This window comes from Triturus cristatus, chromosome 10 (genome assembly GCF_964204655.1).
Source record: "Triturus cristatus chromosome 10, aTriCri1.1, whole genome shotgun sequence".
NCBI classification, from domain to species: Eukaryota; Metazoa; Chordata; class Amphibia; order Caudata; family Salamandridae; genus Triturus; species Triturus cristatus.
Genome location: NC_140593.1, coordinates 970,628,429 through 970,640,940, shown reverse-complemented (window position 1 = coordinate 970,640,940; position 12,512 = coordinate 970,628,429). Strand labels below are relative to the sequence as shown.

At 45.0% G+C, this 12,512-nt stretch overlaps 1 long non-coding RNA gene across 2 annotated transcripts in view; it reads right to left on the bottom strand.

Annotated features, from left to right (window-relative positions):
• LOC146796352 (uncharacterized) overlaps positions 1 to 12,512 on the bottom strand; it is a 103,783-nt gene that overhangs the window by 72,398 nt on the left and 18,873 nt on the right. For both annotated transcript variants that reach the window (XR_014969614.1, XR_014969613.1), the window contains exon 2: positions 8,639 to 8,700. This is a non-coding gene — a long non-coding RNA (uncharacterized LOC146796352). The remainder of the gene's footprint in view (positions 1 to 8,638; positions 8,701 to 12,512) is intronic.

Below are 12,512 nucleotides of genomic sequence, written 5' to 3'. Positions count from 1 at the left end.
AACACAATGGCGGCCCTCTACGTTATTGCAAGGCGGCTACGACTACAGGCAGCAGGAATGAGGATCTGGAGAAGGGAGGAGCACATATACAGACAGCGCATCACTCTATTTCAACACTGAGGCAGAAATTCATGAAAGGTACAGGCTACACCCCCAAACTATTCTGGACCTGATACGGGACCTGCACCCACTCCTGGAGCATCCTACACCAAGGGCGCACGCTATACCATCACATGTCCAGGTGCTCTGTAGCCTCCACCTATTAGCATCAGGAAGTTACCAGGGGGTGATAGCTGTGGCAGGTGGTGTGTCGCAGAGCTGCCTGTCTCGGTTCCTTAACAATTTCCTGGATGCCATGATGCAAAGGATGTATCACTACATACGCTTCCCCACCACACAGGCCGAACTGCAGAAAACAAAAACAGACTTCTACCAAAAGGCACAGTTCCCACATGTTATAGGGTGCATTGATGGAACACACATACCTATCTGCCCACCTGCAGCCAATGAGTACATCTACCATAACAGAAAATCCACCCACTCCATCAACGTGCAGGTCATCTGCGATGCGGCCAACATCATCACCGACATCGTGGCAACATTTCCTGGGAGCACCCATGACTCCTACATATTCCGCAACAGTGGGATATACACACGTCTGGCTGGGGGAGAATTTGGAGAAGGATACCTGCTAGGTAAATCACTGTGACACACCCTGATGTATACTGCTGATGAATTTGTTGGTGTTTGTTATTAATGGCACTTTCTTTCTCACCTAGGTGATAGCGCATATGCCGTGCGGGCATTCATCCTCACCCTCACCTGAACCCATCTACCCCAAGTGAGAGACGATATAATGCTGCGCACAAATCAACATACAACGTGGTGGAGCGGACATTTGGACTGTTGAAGAGCAGGTTCCGCTGCCTCCACAAAAGCGGAGGCGCCCGTCAGTACTGACCCATCATCTGCTGCAAGATCATTGCTACATGTGCTATGCTGCATAACCTGGCAACTAAGAAATGGACAGCAGTCGATTTGACGATGACTGTCCACAGCCAGAGCCCAGCGCAGCAGGAACGGCACCAGCACCAGATGGGAGACAAAGATGGGCTGAGATTACACAGAACTATTTCCAGGTAAGTAAGGAGACACAGCCAGTAATTGTGTGTGAGTGACGTAGTTTAATAGCATGTCACCACACCACATCATGAAGGGCTTAACATAGCAGTCCCAATTCCAAACAGCCCACAAAGCCGTCATGGGTTGATTCACCCATGTATCAAAAACAAGTGTGCCTGGCATTACCTCCTGTGCCCATGCACATCATTGCTGCTTTCTCTGTGTACACTGTCCTCACTGGCAATCTGTCCTGTGCCACCACTTTGCCGTCCGCTGCGCCTCCTGGACTCTGTAACAGGGGGTGTTTCATTACTGCGGCTATTTGTCTCCTCACTGTCCGCCACATCACCTGCACCAGTATTGGCAGTCCGATTATTTTGTAGCGCTTCAAGTGCAGTGGTCACTGATTAAAGATCTCCATGAGGATTTTTCTACACCACCCCTTTTTGCGTTCAAAAAAGAAAAAAGCATAGCCAATTTCATCGTTAGAGCAGCTTTACCAAAGCAGCAGACCCCTACTCTGAGAAGTTTGCTAGCCCTACCACCAATTGTAGGGCATCACAAATGCGGGACTTGCATTTGTTGCGAGCAAACCATAGAAGGAGATGTCTTTATCTTTAATAACATCAATTGGAAACACAACATATTTACAAACTGTAGTACCAGGAATGTCGTTTATGCAGTAACTTGCCCATGTCCAAAACTTTACATTGGAAAGACCACTCAAGAGGTTCGGCAGCGCATCACTCAGCACAAGTCGAGGATTCGACGGAGAGTTGAAAATGCTCCGCTAGTTAGCCACTGGGTCACAAAAACACATAGTGAGGAAGACTTCAAATGGACAGTGTTGTCCAAAATTGAGAAAGACCCCCGCGGGGGTGATTTGGAGAGGCTCTTGAGCCAACGAGAGGCCTTTCTCATTATGAAATTCAACACGACAACCAACGGACTTAATGAGACAGCAGAGATTTTCAGACCAATCACAACATGAAGATGCCCTGAGTAGTGGCTGTCCGTACATGCAATGCGTAGAATTGTGCCACTAAACCATAGAAACATATCAGGTTCCGTTCCACCATGTGTACCCTCTAATGAAGTAATGTCGTTGTCCTTCTAATTAATTATGTTAGAAGAAAGCCAGGCTAGCATTCTTCCAGCAGGAAACTACATCTCCCACCTCTTTTTGGAAGAAACTACAATTCCCATGAGTCAATGGCGGCGTCATGACCCGGGAGAAATCAATCGTTACTGCATCCAGTTCGTGCTTGATGTGCCTTACGTGGACTAACGGGATCGTGGCATGCTGCAACAATCAAAAAACGTAGGTAAGCGGGAAACGGATCCTTTTTGTCATCGTAGTCAACTGCATGGATAGAAAAAGCCGAGTTTAACTAATGGCGATGTTTTTTCGCCTTCGGTTTCAGCTGACAGCACGAGATAGAAAAGAGACACGACTAAGTACCCAGCAAACGTGCAAAAGTGAGAGACCACACCGGGACGGAAATATTCCATCTGCCCATGAATTTAGTAAGACTACAGGAGGAATTCAGGGTGAGCAAAATGGAAATTAAGCTGGTTTTATGTTTTTTATGTTTGTCATTTCTCTATGTATATGACAGGAAGAGTGACAATATGAGTGGGAATTATCTGTTTGTTTTTACAGCTCCAGTGCAAGCTGTTAGAGTTTTTGAAGGTCAACGAAGGTTAAGGTTCCATACTGACACACTTTTGTAAGGTGGGTGTGCTAAGCCGCTGGTGGGGGCTGGCATGAGTTCTTAAGTTGTTTCACCTATCTAAAGAGGTTTTTTTCGTTTTCTTGTTTTTTTGTTACAGCAATTGGTTGGTCCTGAGGAGAACCTCATAAAGATAGAGGTTCGAAACGCGTCGACCAGTCGGTCCTTTTTACATCCATTTTGAAAGCTTTGCCCTAAATGTGCTTTTGGTGCTTTAATTGTATATGAAAAAGAGAAAATGTCGGAACACACATAAAATTTGGATAATAATTCATTTCAAAGGGAGAGGTGTCATTAGGACCGTTTTGTTTAGTGTATGTCGGTTGCATGTATGAATGGATAGGCCAAGAATGCTCGATGAATGAATGTAGTCTAAAACCCCTAGGGTATTTATAGTTCTGTTTGAATATATTTGTATGTATATTGTGTCGTTTTTTGTAAAATGTAAATGTGCAATGAATAATTGCTGATCACACAAAAAAGAAAAATGTTAAATAAATAAATGTTTTTCTGAGTAAAAGGCAATTCGTAAAGCCTTCCTTTCCTGTTTTACTTCATGATAGGTCTTCGTTGAAAAGGGATTGTTGTCTAATAGCTCTCAGTTTGGACAAGATGTTTTGTTGGTTTGGTTAATTTGGCTCAGTCCAGCTGAGTTTTGGAGCCAGAACCCAGTTTTGGTTTATAACCAGCCTCCTTGCCACATCCCGGCTGCAGTGTGCCATCTTCTCCTGCATGGCCACCGAGCGCCTGCAGAGCAGAGAAGTGGCAGTGGAGAGGTGGTTCACCGCCTTGGTGTAGTTCTCCATTTTCTGCCTCTCCCTGCACCTTGCCATTCTGTCATCGTCCATCTTGCTGCACAGCAGCCTCACTGAGTCGGACATGTCCCTCATGCCCTCAGCCATGTCCCTCATTCCCTCAGCCAGTGTTGTGTTCATTGTGCAGATGTCCTTCTCTATGCACTGCAAGTGTGCTGTCATGTGCCCCATCTACCGCTGAACTGATCTGATCACTTTTCCTTGCAGGTGCTGCACCTTCAACATGTTCACCTCCAGACCTGCATAGACACTCTGATCCTCGCCCTGCGAAGCAGGACTGTGTGCCCTAGCCCTGCGGCGTCTGGCACCTGTGTGTGGTCGCTCTGTGGGGGACTGTGTACCGCCATTATTGCCATCGACTGGCACCGTTGGCTGTTCTACTCCCCTGCAGTCCTCGTCGGACAACTCCATCTGTTGGAGGCTGGCAACTGCATGCCTCCTGGGTCTTGGAGATGATGGCGTTGGTGACGCTGCTGGTGACGCTGCTGGTGATGCCGGTGGTGTTGATGGTGGTGGTGTTGATGGTGGTGGTGTAGATGGTGGCGGTGTAGATGGTGGCGGTGTTGACGGTGGTGGTGTTGACGGTGGTGGTGTTGACGGTGGTGTGGCCCGCAGGCGAAATGACATCCTCCTCCTCTGCTCTATCTCTTCGGGGTGCCTTTCCTGCCTTGCCTGGCGCAGCCCTGCGCGATGTCTCGCCTGTGGAGACAGATTGTATATTAGTTCACTTGTCTGGCAGCAGTTGCATACAAATAAATTTCATGTCTGCCAATAAATCTGACTGTCCTCTGCTTGCTTATCTCTGATGTGCGTCACATGCCTTTGGGTTCAGTGGGCTGACTGTTATGATAGGTGTTACACTGACTACATCTCCCATAATGCATTGCTGGTGTTTAGTAAAACCTGTACTGGAGTGGGATTCACACTGCCTTATTGGGGAATGGGGTTAGGGAGTGGGGGTCGCAGCTTGGTGTGCATGCATCTTACCTTGTTTGGTTGCAGCTCTGGCTGAGCTGTCTGCATCTCCAATGCCGCTGACACTCTCAGGCTCAATGGTGGACTCCACCAGCAGTTCCAGGGCAGTCGGTGCAGGTGCTCTATTTTTTCCTCCACCTGTCAGGTTTGCTTGCTTTTTCCTTTCAGACATCCTCTTCTTCGCCATACTCCTGAGGTCATACCACCTCTTTTTTAGGTCGTCCACGTCACGGTGGGTCACACCTATGGAATTAATGAGGTCCTGGATTCCAATCCATATTTTTCTTTTTTGTGACTCAGGCACTTGTAGTGATTTTTTAACAAATAGCTTGGTGTGTTCCTTTGCCACCTCCTCAATTAAGATCTCCAGCTCCCTCTCACTAAATTTAATTTTTCTTTTCCTTTCTGCACCATCAGTTTTCCTGTCCTGGCTGTCCATTCTGGTGTTTGATGTCAGGTAGTAAAGTTGCTCCTGTTTGTCTTTCTCTGCTGCCTGCCTCTCCAACAGCTTCTGGTTCAGTGCAGCTGCTTGGGTGTGGCCACTTCCTTGTTGGGAGTAAATAGGATGCACAGGATTGGCTGATTCCTCAATTGCAGGAATTTGGACTTACCGATTCGGTATTTCCCGATTTGGTAATTAAGAATCAATAATACCGAATTTTTACCTACATTGGAAATACCGATTTCTTAATACAGAATTGGTAAAATTCGGTATTAAGAAATCGGTATTTCACATTTACCTACATCTGGCTCCTTGGTTTTTCAAAATTTCTTCATTTCCTTGGCACCAGAGATGGATTCTTTTCATCCTTGTTTGATCGCAGTTTAAAGAGGAAGACAGCCCTGTGCATTGGATAGTTGTACTTGTTCATGAACATTCTACTTGTTTATGATGTATTAATGTTATTTAAAGGGCTGCATGTTTGAGCAGCAAATAAAAGTATATGTATAATGTTAGCCTCGGCATGTCTTTAATGAAATCAAAATTCTCTCAACATAATAATTTGAGAATCGTCATTCTCGGTCACCCTCGCTAACTTAAAGATGGTGAGCTGCTCACAAGAAATAACTCCACCACGCAGCGGTTGGAAGAGTTTTGCCGGATTCTGCGTTCCAAGCAGAACGCTGAGTGGGCAAAACTCTGCTGTCAGAGCTGAATTACTCACCCACCCCAGTCCATACACAACTGGAATCCAAACACTGCTACTTTTTCAGTCCTGTGCAAGCACATATTGGTACACCGGTAGTAGTGCCTCACATCAATTTATTACGAAAAAGCGCCCCATAGTGAAATCCAAGACCTCATATTAGGGTCATCTAGGTACCTTGTTTATGTTGTCATATGTTTCCTGCCCCTTTTACTAAGTGCGTTCTCGTTGTTCGCCTTCAAAAACTAGCCCTTGTGCTTGCTCAGTTGTTTTCCAGCCATGAATATTGCAGAGCATTATTACAAAGGTCTCCAAATAAGATACTTCACAGGCTTCAATGGACCTGATACATGCTGCAAGACTTTTGTAAGGGTCAATACGCAATGCCTAATTCTTGCCTCCTCTCTAGTCACTTCCCCGGCAAAGGTCGCACTTCAATACTTTTTACACAGTTGATCAGATTAAATATACACCACAAAGTTATCATAACATGATCTTCCAGAAGAGATAATCTTTCAGGTGCCAGAGATCACCTGCTCAAATGATTTGACATTCTTTCATTCTAGACTGAAAGATTTTAACATTTGATGTAGAAGTCATCATGTATAGCGCCTACCCTCACAAATGCTCTATAAGTATAAGATCGCAAATGCTACCTTAGGAGCCTACCACTAACCCTGCCTAATTCCAGTGTTACTGAATAACAAGACTGTCTAGTTTAGAATCCACTTAGCCACTTTCTTCCAGCACCCAGGTCTGCCTGTCTCTTTATCACACTCTTGCAGGTTCTCTTTTATCCCATTGCCACTGTTTTCCTATCTTCCTATTCCTCCTTCTATGTTCCATATTTTTGGTTCTTAGACTTCAACTGCACAGCACTTGTACTGTGCTTGCAAAATGTCTTGTATTTAAAAAAATAATAATAATAATAATCTTAAAAGGGGCTTAGAGCCAGCCCGTTCCTTGCCTTTACTTACCATTGGAGGGCACCCACATCACTTTACTTACCATAGGCTGGCTCCCACGTCACTCTTGATTTCTTGCTTACTCTTAGTCTGCATCTCTTCCTCCCCTCCTTTTCTCTCCTGGGCTTCAGATCTTCATCCTGCCATGGAGCCTGGACCAAGTGCTGCTTTCTGTGGCCAGTGTCTTTCCACTGCAGACACTTTTTAAAAAAACTTTTCGGTTTGCAGCATACTCTACATCTCCTCCCTGCTGCAGAGCACAGCATTCTCTGCTGTGTGCCTGTACCTTTTAGCTTCCCACTAGGGTGTTCCTCTAAAGGTAAGCACTGTTGTGCCTGAAGCAGTGTGGAAATGTGAAAGTGAATGGTTCCGAATCAATGCTTGCATAAGTATGGTATGCAGAAGTGGAGGACCATTAATGGTACAGTTTAAGTATTCAAATACAGTAAATCCTCAGGTCTAGATCGAAGAACTAAGAAGAGAAACAAGAGATTGTTTCTCGATGCCTACAGGGGAATCCCTCCTTTAGGACGAAATCCCATCACCCACCAATGGTGGCATGCTTCATCATTAGGGTTTCTCCTCTTGGCGGGAAAACCTAGCCCCGCCAAGGGGAGGAGCTCAGGGATGTTTTTTCTACTCTTTTATGGATGTACTAAATCCAGCAGATAAGAAACGTGGTTGGGTGAATGGCGCAGTGCAACAAATTATTTTTGTGAAAGTGAGGATAGTGATGCTAAAACTAGCTACCAAGAGCGAAGGGGAAAACTTTATTGACTCGTTCCTGGTGCAAGGATTAAAACAGGAGACGCTTTATTCGTCCCTTCGGACTAAGCCCGTTTTCCTGGATCACGACACTCCCGGTAGTGAACAACCCTGTGCACTAATTGCTCTCTCCACCAAACATCGGTTCCCTTGCTGCTGGTGGAATTGAACACCAAGACCGTAGCTCAGCTATTTACACGCCAGTCTCCAATCAATTGACGTCCTAGAGCAGTTCCAGACCAGTGGTTCTCAGCCTGGATTATCCCTTACTCGTGGATTCTCCCTCTCATAGTGCCATCAGCACTATTCCAGAATTATGTAAACATCGTTCTGATGATGACCTTGATTTAAATAGGTTGAAACGACGTCGACTCCACAACGCCATTCGCAGCCACCAAAGGGTCATTTACAAACAATGAAATTGTACTTGTAATTGAAAAAACATCTGTTTGACCCCCACAATTTATTGTATTGCTTTTTCGCCACTTCACGTTGTTCTTTAATCACTTGTGTCACTGCGCCGTTCACTCACAGCAACACTTCCAGTGCACAATTGGTTGTTATGGTTACTGCAATCTAGTTGTATCATAGTGCTACGATAACTACATGCAAAAACCAAACTTTCCACCTTAACTTGGTCTCCCTCGTTCCCTCCCTCCCATGCTGTGTGATTGATACACCTTCTATGAACAGTCCCCCCTGAATGATATACCAGTTGAGACATCTTTCTTTTGTTATAAGGATTAAAAACAGTGCACCTGCAGTATAAATATGTTACTGCATGTGTGTGACGAAAACAAGTCTGCATGTTTCAGCCATAAAGACCCTAGGTGGTGTCAGGGCATTCGTCAGGACCTTAAAGTCGTGCTACTGCGAAAAGCTAAAGCACAAAGTGCTAAAAAGTAAAGATGACATACAAAACCAGTAATCCTGCTTGGAGAATAGCGGATTTACTGGTCCTACCTATGGTAAAAAACATAAGCAACAAGAGAAATCAAAAATGCATGTGGCTCTACATTGGTTCAAAACAGGCATTTATACAACCAAGTGGAATACTTAAATTTGCACTGGTCTGTCATACAAGACAATGAGCAAAGGAAGTAAAAGTCACTTACCCGTACCGTAGGGACAAGAAGCCTCACCTCAACCTGGCTCAGCTCAGGGAAGGGGTATCGCTCTAGAATAGAAGATGTTTGGTGTATCAAACAATGTGACAATTTATTTGACACCACTCCTCAAAATTATTAAAAGAAATAACAGATCACATCAATTACATCTTGTGCCAGTAAAAGCCAAAGATCTCTGAGGTTAAACAACGTGCATCAATATTCACAAAGCTGCTCCACCAAAAATACCAGAAAGGCATATCTGGGGAAGCTGAAAGGAAGTCATTCTGTACGAATTATATATGGCAAGTGAAAAGGTGCAAAGTCATCACTTGCGCGCTTCCAGGTAACAATGCTGATGTAGCAATAGTCTCACTTTGGAATGTTGCAGTCAACAGTATTTCTATCCAGCAAGTTGTATAGCAAGAGAATACAATTCCCCCCCCCCCCCCCCCTCCCCCTTGATGACTATTTTTACAGGAATCGTGCATCAACTGCAAATGTCAGAATTTATCGAGGGAATCCCAAATGAAAGTCTTTTCAAGGTATCACATACAGTGAATCACAGCGTTCACCAGAGTCTGATCTTGTGACAGACAAGACAAGAGACAAATGCCTGAGTCCTAGAACATCCCAATGCCCTCAACAGAGTGTATTACCTTAGGCTAAACAGAGTGCTGGTATGCCGAGATGCTCTTCAAAAGGACCGGACCTCTACAAGGTGACATGATCTAGATGTCCTGGACATTTACAACCTCACCACCTGAAGGTAGCTATTGAGCCGGGGCTGTTTAAACACCATGCTTTAAATGATGTGGTAATAAACTCACACAGTGTTTTGAATGCTTAAAAAGGACCTGATGGGCAAAGCATGAACTAACCCAACAGCCTCCCAACTAAAACTAACTCAGCCTGGGCTGTGTAATGCCATGCCTGATAACGTAAGATTATTAACGCACACTGTGCTTTAAAAGAAAGCCAAGCAAAGCCAAATCATGGAAGCATGCCAAAACATTAACAAATGCTATACTCGCAACTCAGGGTTGCAGACAGAAAAACAAACTAGCAGTGAGCACCTCTCCGTCGGTACTCCACCACCTTGTACAAGCTGCGACCGGAGGTGCACGACTGCGCTCGTAGACGGCTTTTTAGGACCATGCTGGTTCATTACTCAGTGCAACGACGTCACCAAGTTGCAACCGAGAATGCTGGGAACTATAGTTCTCGGCTGGCACCTAGGTAAAACTGTAGGCTACAAAAGCCTTTATAAACAGCAGTCATTACTTAATGTCTGTACGCTATTAATATGGATGAAATTCTAACCCATTTATGAAAGAAACAACCAGGGAGCAGCCTCTAGATGACTTAGTGGTCAACTTGAGCGACCGTTTTTTTGTCCTCAGAGCAACAGGCAGTACTCAGAGGATTGGGTTACATTCCCACCTACAAAGGAGACACCTTTAAGATTCAACAAGAGTTGGCCCAATTATTTCAGAAAATCCGCATGCACTTCTTTTTCAAAGATAAAACTGTAGACGTGGCTAAAGAGGGGCCTTCCAACACTGGTCTGAAAAATCGATCTAACTTCAATCCGCCCTCTCACCCGATCCCTTCGCAGGTGTTGGCCTTTGAGAAAGCCGTCACCGAGGAGGTGACTAATCTGTGTACTATCAACAGACGACACTTACAGAACCTCCACCACAAAGAACAGAAGGCTCTTCATACACTGGCCAATGATGAAACTATCACGATCAAGCCGGCAGATTAGGGAGGAGCGATTGTGATTATGAATACTACCGCATCACCGCGAGGTGAAGGATACAATGGGGCTACATGCAGGAATGTCCAAATACAAAGTGCAATACCGTTTTGTGGATTTGGCACTTATATTAGCCATACGAAACATTACAATGAGGTGGAAGTCGCGGAGGCCCCCGGATGTAAAGACATGGCAAACGGAAATGCTACGCTGGGGTGGCGCAGAGAGTGCAGCATTGCGCAGGGAAGAGTTTAAAGGGCTACGGAAAGGGCCAATAGCACTAGAATGGGACACCCTGCTGGAAACTATAAGATCTATAAGCCCCGCATTCAATGATGGGAATTAGTACACGAAAGGACAACCATATCCTGCAGACGCAGCGTACGCAGGAGGTATCGAGCCGCATACCAATAAGTAAGCACTCAGCCTAGCTGGATCCTTATATACAGAAGGCTGTTAAGTGTAGTACGCGTGAGACCGGGGTGGGAGGGGAGTGGGGAGTTGGGGACAGTTAGACATATTACGGTGGAAACGTGAATCCTGAAATGTACATGCTCATCTAGCTCCTTAAATACTAGATTCGAAAACTGCAGTATGATGACATATATAAGGGGGCTGCAGGAGACTACTGCAGCGGACTTATGTGTATATGGTTAAGTATAAACATTGGTGCAATGCTGTACAGTCCATAATGTTGTAAATGTAAAAGGAGAAACTCAATAAAATATGTTTTTAAAAAAATGAATACTACCGCGTAACGCATGGAATGTCTTCGTCAACTTGAAAATAGACGATTTTACCGACCAATGAAAACTGATCCCACCCAGAGATTGACATTGGAAATCACCAGACTGGTAAATGAAGCCAAAGACAACGGCTGGATCACACCCAAAGAGACAACGTTCCTGATCACATCTCATCCGGTGATCCCTTACTTTTCTGTATTACCGAAAATACATAAAGAACAAAGGCCCCCAGCAGGACGAACTATCATCTCTGGCATCGGATCTCTTCGCGAGCCACTATCTACCTTTGTGGACTACTTCTTATGACCACTTGTCCGCTAGATGCCTACATATCTCCAGGACGCAAAAGACATCCTGAGATTGCTAGCGGACCCACCTTTTGATGTCACAAGAGACTATGTTGTCTCATTTGACATTGAATCTCTTTATAACTGTATTCCCCAAGATGAGACCCTGCCGGCGATACAGACTCTGCTCAACAACAGGGACATGGACACCATCTCTTCAGTACATTTCATTATGGAATGTGCATGCATAGCCATGAATGAATTTTGTTTCTGCTTCGAGGACAAGCTGTACCTACAAATATCGGGCACTTCTATGGGCAGCGTTTTCGCGCCCAGCTTGGCTAACCTGTATGTGCACCTACATGAGCAAGAACACATTTTGATAGAAAGCAATCCATATAAAACCAACATCCTACAGTGGAAGCGCTATATCGACGATGTGTTCGTCATTGGCGAGGAGAACCACAGACAATCAGCGACTTCCACCAGTGGCTCAACAGTATGAATGAGTTCTTAAAATCCTCCTTTGAGTTTAGCAACACAAGCCTACCATTTCTGGACATACGCATCTTTCCTTTAGGTGATGGATTGGTGACCAAGCTCTACAGGAAACCTATGGCTCGGAATTCCCTTTTGTCCTTCAAAGCTAGCACCCTAAATCACTTTGCGATAATCTGCCCTTTCGGCAATTTCTGCAAATTAAAGGGAACTGTTCCTCTTGGGAACAATTTGAAGAACCTGCTAAGACACTCTCAACTCATCTGAAGGAGAGGGATTATCCCATCAGACTGATCCGTAAACTGATTGAGATTGCTACACCCAAAGAAGAGCCTAACCGAATTACCCGTGTCAGCACATTCTGTTTATTCTCTAATGACATCAAGAAAAGTATTCAGAAGCACTGGAGAATTTTGAATATAGGAATACATCTATTCCAGAACCCCTGTTTGCCTTTAAAAGAAGCGCCAACCTGAGGGACCAACTGGTCCACACGAGATCCAGAAATAAGAAATCGATTGACCAAGACACACTCTGGGGCTTGCCAGATATTAAAGGCCACTTTCCATGTGGGTCCTGTGCTGCGTGCCCGC